Raw genomic sequence first — 12,568 nt, 5'->3', positions numbered from 1 at the left:
CCCTATGGTGTGTTCACACCAAATACAATGCAAAAGCATTTTGCACAGCAAGATCACAAAGTCAGTGCAAAGAAAGAAAAAGATGTGATGCGATTGACAATCATGCAAGGAATTTGTGACGCTTTGTCACAATAGCCTATCAGTGTAAAGATTCTGGAATGACAGACAAACAATGTTGCTCTGTACGTGCACCCAGAGCTACACTCCACATCAGTGCTGTACTCCTCTCCTCTTGTCACTCCACGAGCCAGTCAAGTAGGTGAACTATGAGTAATGCAAGGGGCAGGTGATCGCGGAAGATTTCAAAACAGTGTGAGGAAAATGGCAGAGGAAGAGCGAGAGAGGTTGGTCTGTGTGTGTGTGTGTGTGTGTGTGTGTGAGCAAAATCCTCTAGCTATTTAAGCTGGTCTTTTATTGTGGAAAGTAAACAGCAGGAAGGCATGAAGCAGTAATGCACTGTCTTGACAGAATGATAAACAATAGTTTAACTTTCTTGGTTCACGCTGCTTCGGGGCACGAAGCCTCTGTGTTTACTGTGTTTACATCCAGCTGTCGGTTGTGCTTCACTGTAAACCAGGTTAGCTGGTAGCTGCCTTCCCCAGTTAGTTAGCTAGCACAACCGTTAGAAAAGCTGTTAAGGGGGAATGTTCATGAGTTGCAAAATGCTCCAAAAAACATTCCAGTAGCCATGAAAATTTGCATCACATTTGTTGTGAATACACCATTGGGACCCACTGTGAAAGCCTCTGAAAATTAATTCTGTGAGGCAATAACTCATCAGATTAAGGCCAGACAAAACACTATTCGCTTTAAAGGTCCAGTGTGGATGATTTAGGGGCATCTATCTGCAGAAATGGTCAAAAAAATTCAAACTATGTCTTAATTTGTTTATCACCTGAAAGTAAGAATTGATGTACTTTTGTAAGACTGGATAAATCAAACACTATGGAGAGTGTCCTGATCGTGCCACCGTGAAGAGATCCCACAAGGCCACTGTCCAGATCCAGGTGAACAACATCAATAAATATTCACCAGTGTTCAAGAAGAAGTCCTACAAAGCCACCATTATCAAGGGGAATAAGCATTACAGCTTAATCTGTCTAAATAGGGCATTTCACGTTTTTGCGCCGGCAACCTTAGTCTCCTACACCTGGGAGAAGTTTCATTTTTGCAACCTCACAGCTAGATGCCACTAAATCCTACATATTAGCCCTTTAAAAGTTGGTGGGAGTCTAACTATCGTGTAGCACAATTGATAAAAATAAGTAAAATTAACCAAAATAAGTGTAGATGACAACCTTATTTATCCCTCTGTGAAGGTTCTGTGAAGGTTCTGTTTGTAAAGCAGTGTTAAAGCACTAAGCAAAATCAAACAGTGTGGAACAAGTTAATGTACTGTGATGTATGTTTGTCATTTAAGGGCTTAAGTTATCAGCTGTGCCTTGTGTTCAAATTCATTGCAAAAGCTGGTGCCAGTCTTCTAGCTGTCTGTTAAAAACAAAAGGCTTTAATTGATATATAAGAATGTTCTCTTTTGGTTTTCTTTTTCATTTCACTTGGGTCTGAGTTCCAGAGCTTATGTTCCACATGAAATAAACATTTGGAGTTAACTTGTGTCTGAGGATATGAGATGGGTTTGGTGAAAACCCTCACATCCAATGTTATACGTTCTTAAAAGAATGAAGATGTATTGGGCTTTTTGAATTAGGCCTTCAAAAAAACAACTTAATTGTTTTTATGCCCAATTTATTGCACCACTCTGACCTCCTTTTGGGTTTAGATTGGCCATAGATGAGGGTGTCTCTTATCCTCTGTAGCCAATGTGTCTCTCAAAAGAAATCCTTAAAGATGCATGGATCAATAATGGGTGTAAACAATGGGAAATAAGGATTACGCAGATGAAAATGGTGATGCTCATAGTGACAAACTCACTGAGAATTATCATTCAACTCTGCCACTCCCCTCAGTGGTGTTGTAGCAACTTTTAGGTTATTCGCTGATTGTTAGCTCACAGCTCTACTGTTTTGGTACACTCACACTTCTCTCTCTAACATTATTTCCATCAGCAGTAAGTAGCTGTTTTCACTAAAAATAGCTCTGATATAGCCATCTAACCAGCACCAAATGACAGAGAGAAAAGGTTCATGAACATAACTGAGCATTTAGCAGCTGAAGAGCTAGATGTTAGAAGCGGCAGTAGCTCAGTCCATAGGGACTTGGGTTGGGAACCGGAGGGTCGCCTCTTCGAGTCCCCGTCCGGACCAAAATATGGAGCGTGGACTGGTGGCTGGAGAGGTGCCAGTTCACCTCCTGAGCAAGGCACCGAACCCCCCAACTGCTCGAGGCACCTCACCAAGGACAGCCCCCTCACTCTGACATCTCTCCACTTTGTGCATGTATAGGTCCTGTTAGTGCATGTGTGTCTTTCGGACCTGTGTGTAATTGACAAGCCAGGGTGAAAACATTGAATTTCTCCTCAGGGGGATTAATAAAGTAAATAAACTTAAACTTAACTTTACTCAGGAGTTGGTAGAGGCCAAAACAGAGCTAAAAGAGAAGTGACTATATCATGTTTCATGTTTTATATCATAATATTTAAGCCACTTGTGTCTGCAATCTCATTCTTTCTTTCACTACCCAGGGCTCATGACCATAGGTGAGGGTTGGGACGTAGATGAATCGGTAAATCAAAAGCTTCGCCTTCTGGCTCACCACCCTCTTCACCACAACAGTCCGGTGCAGTGCCGGCATCACTGCAGAAGCTGCTCAAATCCACCAGTTTCTGGCAGAGAACTACTGAGAACTATGGCCTCAGAGTTGGAGACGCTGACTCTCATCCCGACAGCTTCTCCCTTCGCTGCAAACTGCCCCAGTGCATGCTGGAGGTCATGGTGTGATGAAGCCAACAGAGCCACATCATCTGCAAAAAAACAAAGATGTCACATGGCCCAAGGCCTGGCCACCAGCCTGCTGGGTTGATGGCAAAACACATTAGGATATAAATGAATGGTCCTAATTTTGTTTTCTTTTTCAAGTGACCATAGTATAAGCAGGATAGTTTGAAGTGTTTATAATCAGGAATTAATGGGCTGATTCCTGATAATGGACACCTCTTGGGTTTTAGCCCTTACATATTTGACGTGCATTCACCAGGAGATCAGAAACACAACTCCATATGAATGCTAATGTTGCTCCATATCGTGCAATTGTTTGCTAATGTGTTTACCTCACCAACATTATGAGTGAATAAGTGCAGTTGATTGGCCTGTGGTATTGCTGCTTGAGGCTTTCTTGGGAACCACTAATACAAACTTCTTCTACCAGCGCCAACACCAGCATTCCCAGTCAGAGAAAGTGTCAAAAGTAAAGCAAGACGACGACTGCCTGGGGCCCAGAAATCACTAAATCCACCCCTGAAAAACATTCATGTAGTGGCTACTTGTGGACAGAGAGACTGGTAAAATACACTTAGTGAAAATATTAATAAGCATTATAGTCACTTGCCTTGACATAACCACCACAGTTGTAAATGTTGCTGTTTACTTGTTTATTCAAGGTTTATTAAGATTAAACATGTTGTGTGTCCAAATTGCACCAAATTGGACACTGTATGTTAAGTGGGTTCCAAGCAAAATACCCACCAGGTGTGAAGTATATCAGATGAATGATTCTTGTGAAGGACATACAGACAGTTAGACAAAGATTCCTTGCTTTATAGCATAGATAACTAAACACAGCAATAACACAAGCATGCAATAATGAGGATCTCCTCATTTTTAGATGCTAACCACTGAACCATATTGCTATAAAGTCTATATTAAAAAACAGTAGGTGGAATGGATAAAATCTGTCTCTTCTTTGTATCTTTTTCATCTCCCTTTCTCTCCAGGTAGGGACCACTCATCATTTAGAAAAGCAATACTTTGTATTGATTCGTCAGTTTGAGGTTTGGTTGCTACAGTCTGAAGAATCTGAAGACTTCCCTCCAGGCAGCTTACATCATACAGATATACAGCATTTTATTTAATGTGTCCTTTTACTAAAACTACATTGGAAGGTCCAGGGTTAAATGATACAAAACACTACAGTCTTAAAAGGCTTATTCATACTGTTACCTTGCAGCAATATAAAGAAAGAAAGGGAAAAGTAAATAAAATGATGTAACATTGAAATATTCTCCTCCAATAGGTTTTAACCCCGAAAAAGGAGAGGGCGAGTCTTTTGAGTGCAAATGTTCTTGGTCTTTCATAATGAAACTTTAATATACCATCTCTGCAGCCGTTGTAATTAATGCAGTACATTCACCCTTTGAATTATCTCCATTGCATTAAATAAAGAGACTCTGGTAACAGTTGTATTTTGTAAGGAGGAGGAATATGAATATGTGTTGTTTGTTAAAGCTGGCCCTTCTGGAGTACTTAAGCTTAAGAAGCGTTTTCCACTGAGTGTAGCCCAAGGATAAAAGAAAGCAAGGCCTTTTAATGCAGAAGAAAAGCAGTGACAACTGTGCTGCTCTTGAGTCACGTCTCATCTTGAAATGTTCCAAAGCATGACAAGGAGACACAGAAGTCTATTTTAGTTTTGCTTTGGAGACCATCAGTTTTGGGATATCTTCCTTTGAGAGACTGAGATGATTTGTTTTCTCTGGATTTTAGTTTTGGTAAGTGCCATGCTGTTCATACCAACTGCCCATTTTGTCTTTTATTTATTACAAATAAACCACACCATTTCCTGTGAGGGAGAAGATTTTTCCATCTGTACTCAAACATAAAAGCTTTTCATTAACAGAGCTATGTTATACCATGTGGGAGCAAAGCAGACCACCACTCTAGCGACATCAATGAATGGTAATGTTGGTCTGTTTGTCCACCAGTTTTGTCCAGACTGAAATATCAGAACAGCTATTTCATGGATTGCCATGAAATTTTGTATAGACACTGATGTTCCCAGAGGATAAAACCCACTGACTAATCCCCTAACTTTTCATCTAGCACAACCATATGGTTGACTTGTGTGGTTTTGAGTGAAATGACTCCAGTAACTATTAGATTGATAAACATTTGAGACAGGCATTCATGTCCCCATCAGGATGAAATGAAATGACTTTGATGATCCTTTAACTTTTTATCTTGTGCCATCATTAGGTCAAAACTGACATTGTCGTGAGCCTCAACTGCACTTTGTTGTTAGTGCAAGCCCCCAGGACCAGCGCCGGGCTTTGAAGCCAATTGTTGCAACTGGGAACATAATAGCACTAGTCACTCACAATTGGTCACAATAACTCTCTAAACTAGCCAGGGCCCCAGGAAGTGTAGCTGACTTTTAAACCAATTTTATACAGTGGCCAAATCATGTAACTACATCTTCTGGGTCCATCATGTGATGCCATGGGGCCCAAAAATACTGTAAATCAATGGATGTTTTTTTTTTTTTTTGAGCATCAAAACCCCTGCAAAATTGGGACTTGATCCATTTGGTCAGATAACATTTCAAAAGTATAGAAGAGCTGCACAATTAAATGATTTTATCCCCATTTTAGTTAGCAGAGCTAACTGGAAGTTAAAAAAATGGACCTTTCTTGGCTCTTGGCTGTATCCAGTTTTCTTTATACATCCATGATTTAGTGCTAATTAGCAAATGTTGGGCCAGATGACTCCGGACCTCGCTCCCAATGCCTTTGTTCAAAACTCGTCTTCTTCACAAAAATGTATAAGGTAGCACTCAAGGAGTCACTAAAGACACTCAGAATTGGGTGCAATCGAGTTTAATGTGTTCACAGGCAACAACACATATAACTCATGAGTCAGGCTCCGGAACCAGACTGAAGACACACTCCCTGCGCTCTTCCTTTTATGCTCGTGGAGATTCTAATGAGTCTCCACCTCTTCTCCTTAATCCTTCCCACTAAAGCCAGAACATAATGGTGTATTACCCAGGCATGTCTGGATATGGCTTCATAATGGTGTAATGTCTTGGGCAAGTCTGGGCATGCACAGTCATGATCTAACTTGTCCTTCTAATATGTTCGGGCCTAATCCTACTCTATTTTTAAAAAACTATTCAACCACAGTGTTCCTAATACATGATTAGATATGTGGATGAGTGCATTGGTATATGTTTACTAAGTGTGTGGATAAGTGCATGTTGATTAATACATTCCTTCACACTTTCAATCAGCCAAGGCTCATTTTACACAAAGCCCTCGGAAAACGGAAAGTGGGAGAAAACTCAAATTCCGAGATGGCTGCTCAGTGCATCAACAGTATTGAAAGTTGTAGTAATATACTGTTTATTAGCACTCCTGTCTTATTTGTGTCTCATTAAATCAGTTATACACACAGTACTGTCCAGCCTCTACAGTGTTTATATGCACAAAATGCATTGTTATCAACTGGTATTGCTAACCTGGCTAGCACTGGTACTGCAAGTAACATCTTGGTTTTCTGACTTGTACCAGAATGCGGTCAACTCAGGTATGATGTCATTCCCACCTTCAGTATTTGAGTAAATGGAACACAACATAAGTAAAGCCTCATCAAGCTGCTAGCATGGTCAAAACACATTAGTCTTGTTCATGTTTTTTGTTTTTTTTTGTTGTTTTTTTTACAAAGAAACCCACATAATTTCCTGTGTGGGCGATTTTTCCCACTGAATAAAAATATAAAAGCTTTCATAAACAGGGTTGGAGTTGTGTTATATCATCTGGGAGCAAAGCAGGCTATGAAATAGTTGCAGATTATTACTTCGGGATGACTCAACAGTAGCTGTAAAGATATATTTTTTCTGTTATCTAGATTTTTCCAGTTGATCTGGGAGCTAAACTGGCAAGCATCCAGTCCTAAGCCTGTTTCTCTAACCTCCAGGCGCCCACCAGCCTCGCCTGTCTCTTTCCAGACCATCTGAAGAGGCCCCTCTCCCCACTGGCACAAAGGCCACTGTGAATTGTCCTGTTTCTTTTGGCATCAGTTTAAAATATGCCACATACACATGCACACTCACGCAAGGCTAATTTTATTGGCTGTTTACACACGCGCATAGATTGGTAGAGCACTGACACACAGGGCGTGTCGAGGCCACCTCATTATCTTGGCAGACATTTACTTTGCTGTCATCCAGTATCAAAGCGTGGCTCGTGCTGCGACTGAGCTGTCTCAGATAGCCACACAGCTAATCAATTGCAGTTCATCCCAGCACGGTGCCCACGGCTGGACTCTTACAGGGTCCCCCAATCCTGCTGCTCATTATAGTGACAACTGATAAGAGGGAGACAGAGTGAAAGTGAGAGAAAAGAGAGACACAATCCTCTCTATTGCCTGGATAATTTAGGAAAGCTTATGGAATCAATGTCTGGCCATCACTCTCGGCTTTAAATCATGGCTGCTGGCTTTGCATGGGTGCATTCCAATAAGATCCGATTATAGCCACTGCGGCTGCAATTAAAAATCAGATGACAGCTCTCTGTGCCCGGCATGCTGCTCAGGCCAGCTAGAATACTGCTGTTGTCAACAGCACACTGTTCGCCAACATCTTTCTCATCTTATTGGGCTTCACTCAACTTAAAGGAAGAGTTAGATATTTTGGGAAATGCACTTATTGATTTTAATGCCAAGAGAACATCTCACATGTCTGTACAGTATATATGTACCTATAGGCAGCATGCTGCTTATATAAGCATAAAACAGCTAGTCATGGTCTGTTTAAAGTCCACCTACCAGCACCTTTAAACATGTTAATATAAATAAAATAATTAGTCACAGCCTAAATCCTGCTCCAATTCAAAGACTGCATCTGGCAGTAAGTATAGTGCAAACAATCATGAGTGTTCTTGCTCCACACATTTTATCTGTGGGAGCTAACTTGTGAGGACTTGGGGTGGCCAAGGACATATGCATTTCTAAACCAGCACACTAACTGTATCATTACATTAAGTGTTGATTTCTTTTCAGGCAAGAAAGGAGCCATCTAGATTTTATAAATGTGATTACGTTATCGAAATAATGCTTACTGAAAACTGGAAGATACATTTTGGTCTCAGAGTTAAAATCTTATCTTTGTTGCTGCCAAAGTGGTTGTCTGAGGGTGAAGGCAAAAATGTTTAAATATATCAGCAGGCTTGAATGTTATCAGCCCATTAAATGGCCATTATCAGTTATTGGGAGCATAGATTTGAGGTAGTATGGATCTACTCTACCTCCTACATTTACGTTCATTGTTCGGTGGTGACCTGTAGTAATTTTGACAAGAGCAAAGTAAGAGGTCAGGTTATGTAGTCTAAAGAGCGACAAAGTCCACATATGGAAGAGGTCAGGGTGGATGGATGGGTCAAACAAACAAGGGACTTTTACCTAGGAGGCCACAGTTCATGTCCCACGTGAAACCAAGACTCAGCATTTACATAACATACTAAACTTATGTCTCATTATGTTACGCTACATAAAAGATCTATTTATTTTAACCCAAACAACAACATTTTCCTAAAACAACCACATAGTTTTTGCAATTAAACCTAAACAGATTAAAAGTTAAATGAAACTGAGATCCTTTCACAATGTTGGTTATTCCCCTTCAGGCCCATTGGTAGGTGCAGTTTGATTGCTGATCTTGAAGAAGGCCTAAAGGCCAAAACTTCATCATCAAAATATAAGAAATGCATATGAAGCCAGAGTGTGCAACACTTGTTGTCTACAATCAGGTGCAGTTTGCCCCATCTAAAGCATTATAATGTTAGTGATAGCAACTGATAATATGGCCATTTATCCATCCATCCATCCATCCATCCATCCATCCATCCATTTTCATCCACTTATCCAGGGCCGGGTCACGGGGGCAGCAGGCTGAGCAAAGCACCCCAGATACTTTCCAGCTCCTCCTGGGGGACCAAAAAGGCATTCCCAGACCAGACGAGATATGTAATCCCTCCAGCATTTTCTGGGTCTTCCCTGGGGCTTCCTACCAGTGGGATGTACCCGGGACACCTCCAGCGGGAGGCGCCCAGGAGGCATCCTAGTCAGATGCCCGAACCATCTCAACTGACCCCTTTCGACGTGAAGGAGCAGCGGCTCTACTCCGAGCTCCCTCTGGATGTCCGAGCTCCCCACCCTATCTCTAAGGCTGAGCCCAGCCACCCCATGGAGGAAACTCAATTCTGCCGCTTTTATCCGCGATCTCATTCTTTCTGTCACTACCCAGAGCTCATGACCATAGGTGAGAGTTCAGACGTAGATGTACCAATAAATTGAAAGCTTCACCATCCGGCTCATCTCCCTCTTTACCACAACGGACCGGCACAGTGCCCGCATCACTGCAGAAGCCGCACCGACCCGCAAATCCATCTCACACTCCATTGTACCCTCACTCGTGAACAAGACTCCGAGATACTTGATCTCCCTCGCTTGAGGCAGTAACTCTCCCCCAACCCAGAGAGCGCAATCCACCAGTTTCCAACAGAGAATCATGGCCTCAGACTTGGAGGAGCTGACTCTTATCCCAACTGCTTCGCACTCAGCTGCAAAAGGCCCAAGAGCATGCTGGAGGTCATGGTGTGATGGAGCCAACAGAACTACATCATCTGCAAAAAGCAGAGATGCAATTCTGAGGTCCCCAAAGCCAGTGAATATGCTAATTGTTAGCATCAAATTGCTAGCATTGACTAATGGTTACTAAAGAGTTTAATGATGGGGTTGAGCCATTTAGGTATCGGCATGCATGTGTTGGGACCATTGAATGGCTTGGTGTTGTATGTTAGCTGCTGCTGTTGTGTTAGCTCATGCTAACTGGGCAGATGTCGAACTGACCATATGCCAGGTGGTGAGCTGGTCTAGAGATGGTCTTAGCACTAAGTTTCCTGATCTGGCAGGAAGTCTGGACAGTGTGAGATCAGACCCCAGCACAAAAAGGATTGAATGCAGGTATCTTTTGACTAGAGACATTTCGATACTACCCAGTTTCTGATTGAATGCGTTGTATTCTCCCATCCTCTGGAGTTTTGACACTTGAGTTAAAGTTTTTAAATTGAAACCTACTAAGACACAAGTCTGAATTTGGCACATGAAGAGGCAAAAATCGGTGCCTGGAAGTGGGCCTGTAGGCTCCCGACCTTGTCCTCAACGATGCTTCTCAATTGTCCTCAGGTGTCAATCTGGTACCTTGGATTCAACTAAACAGCACTCAAGAAAACACTGGAGACAGGCAGAGTCCAATGCAATTGAGTTTAATGTGTTCACAAGCCCAACACATACAACTCATCGAGTCAAGCCCCGGAGCTGGACTGACAACCACTTCTCAGCTCATCTGCTTTTATGCTGGTGGAGACTGGGTGGAGTCTCCGCCTCTTTTTTGCTAATCCATCCCACTTTAACCCAATTCTATTGGTGGATACCTTTTTCTTTCTGTCCAATCATGAGCAGGCCCGTTTTTAATGGTGTAATCCTTTCGCTTTGAGCATGGAGTTCCCCAGGTTTTCCACCCTTAGCTCCGGATTCACTTTCACTTTATTTTTAAAAAACATGTGAATTTTAGGGACTTTCTTTATGCAGCCCCTTGTGCCCTTATGTGCTCTCATGCAATATGAACCTTTAATGTGCACTAGATAATACAAACATTTGAATGTGTGTGTGCATTATCATTACACAAAGCATAATAGGTTACACTTGAATGTGTGTGTGCTTTAGTATATGGATACAATGTGAACTTATATTATGAATACTTTGACGTATATATCAATATTTTAACACATATAGATGCACCACACTCAGTATTATAAGAACTTATGCGTTAAACATGGTTATCTGATGATCACATGGCTTTGTTTCCTTAATCACCTGTGCAGTGTAATCATTCTACTTGATCAGGAATTGTCTTTTTACACTACACACACAATGTATTGAGAAAGACCTTTGGAGGTGCTGGTAGGTGGATTTTGTTACATTCATACAAGCCCAACTATTTCCCAAAATGTTGAACTATGCCTTTACAGGCTGATAGTAGATTTAAAAAAAGAAGGGGAAACTGTCTAGATGTCAAAATGACTGAAATCATGATGTTTTTAAATGTCCATACCAGTATAACCAGAGAATGAAATGTGATGAATTTGACTTTTGAAAAGAAACCGGAGTGAGAGTGCAGACAGACAAGAGTTTAAAGACAAACGAGGCAGTTTTTGCTGTTATAATGAAGCACTTATTGTTGTTCTCTTCTCTGGCTTTGCTCTTGGCTAAATGAATGAAAAGCAACACCAGCACATATGCTGAGATTTGTCTCAACACAGTGAAAGCTCAAGGGCAGATATGAGATGCGAGATGAGATTAGGATTGCTGTTGTTTATTTCCAAGCTTAAAAAAACAGCAGAAAGGCCTTTGGCAGAAATATCACATTATGTCTTCAGTTACAGTTTTGCTTTGAATGTGCCCAAAGTGGGATTCTCTCTCATATTACATTTTAGTGCTGCAGGCGAATATCATTGAGGACAAACTCCTGCTTAAAGACATGCCATTTATTGTGCTCTGAGCAAAGCCGCCTGATCTTTTGTCGTGCAGTATAATCTTTTATACTGTGGTGCTGCAGACTCAGCGAACATTTCACAGAAGGCAACAAGCCAAGTTAACCCAAACAAGTGCAGCAACTTTTCACTTTGTAAACTTAGGTACGACATCTGACTGTACAATGACAATGCCACTGAATCACAGGGTAGAATGTATGTCAATCGATGTCAATATGATAATATTTATATAAACATGAATGAAGCCCTTGCTCTAGTGGCATGTGTGCCGAAAAATCTGAAGAAGAAGAGGAGGAGCAGAATGGAAAGGACGCAGATATGACTGGGGAAAAGAGGCCAACCAATTTTGCAGTGAGAGCTCCAAGTATATTTATTAGCATCTACTAGCATTTAGCATTGTAATGCTGATCATTGTGTCATTTCATGCTGTGTTTCTGTTGGTTGGTTAGTAGACGCAAGTCATAACAGCAGTCACACAGTAAGATGGTCATTCCAAATTTCTGCACTGCAGAATTTTATTCCAAGCTGTCTTTGATCACAAGACAGAGACAATGGCCATCCTTGAATCTCTCTCACAGTATGATGTAGGACCACCATTTTAGAGCCACAACCAAAGATATCGCCACAATCTGTCATGTTGATCATCCTTTGTCTGGGACAGCCCAAAATCGCACAGTGTATACTGGGCTTTAAATGTGTAAGGATAAGTAACACAGGGCTCAGAGGAAAAAAATGTTTGTTGATTTTATATATAAATGTTTTATGAACACAGAAGATATGTCTAGAGAGACAGAAAATCTGGAACAATACAGGACAAGGCATACAGTAAACTGTAATTGTGCTATGTGAATAAATATCATGGTGGAGAGTTCAGCCAAAGCAAGCCACGACTTCCTGTCTCATCATGTCTTTCCTGTGTTTCAGGATTCACATATATCTGTTTGTGGATGCTGCAGCCTAGTATGGTGTGGCACCTGGTCCCTACTTTTATAAAGCCCCAACCCCCCACTTCGGGGATACACACCGAAGAAATAAGAAGAAATTCAGGAAATACAGACATTCTGGCTCCTT

Source organism: Epinephelus fuscoguttatus, linkage group LG22 (assembly GCF_011397635.1).
Source record: "Epinephelus fuscoguttatus linkage group LG22, E.fuscoguttatus.final_Chr_v1".
In the NCBI taxonomy this organism is placed as follows: domain Eukaryota; kingdom Metazoa; phylum Chordata; class Actinopteri; order Perciformes; family Serranidae; genus Epinephelus; species Epinephelus fuscoguttatus.
The sequence above is the reverse complement of the archived record's forward strand: the minus strand, read 5'-3'. Positions refer to the sequence as shown.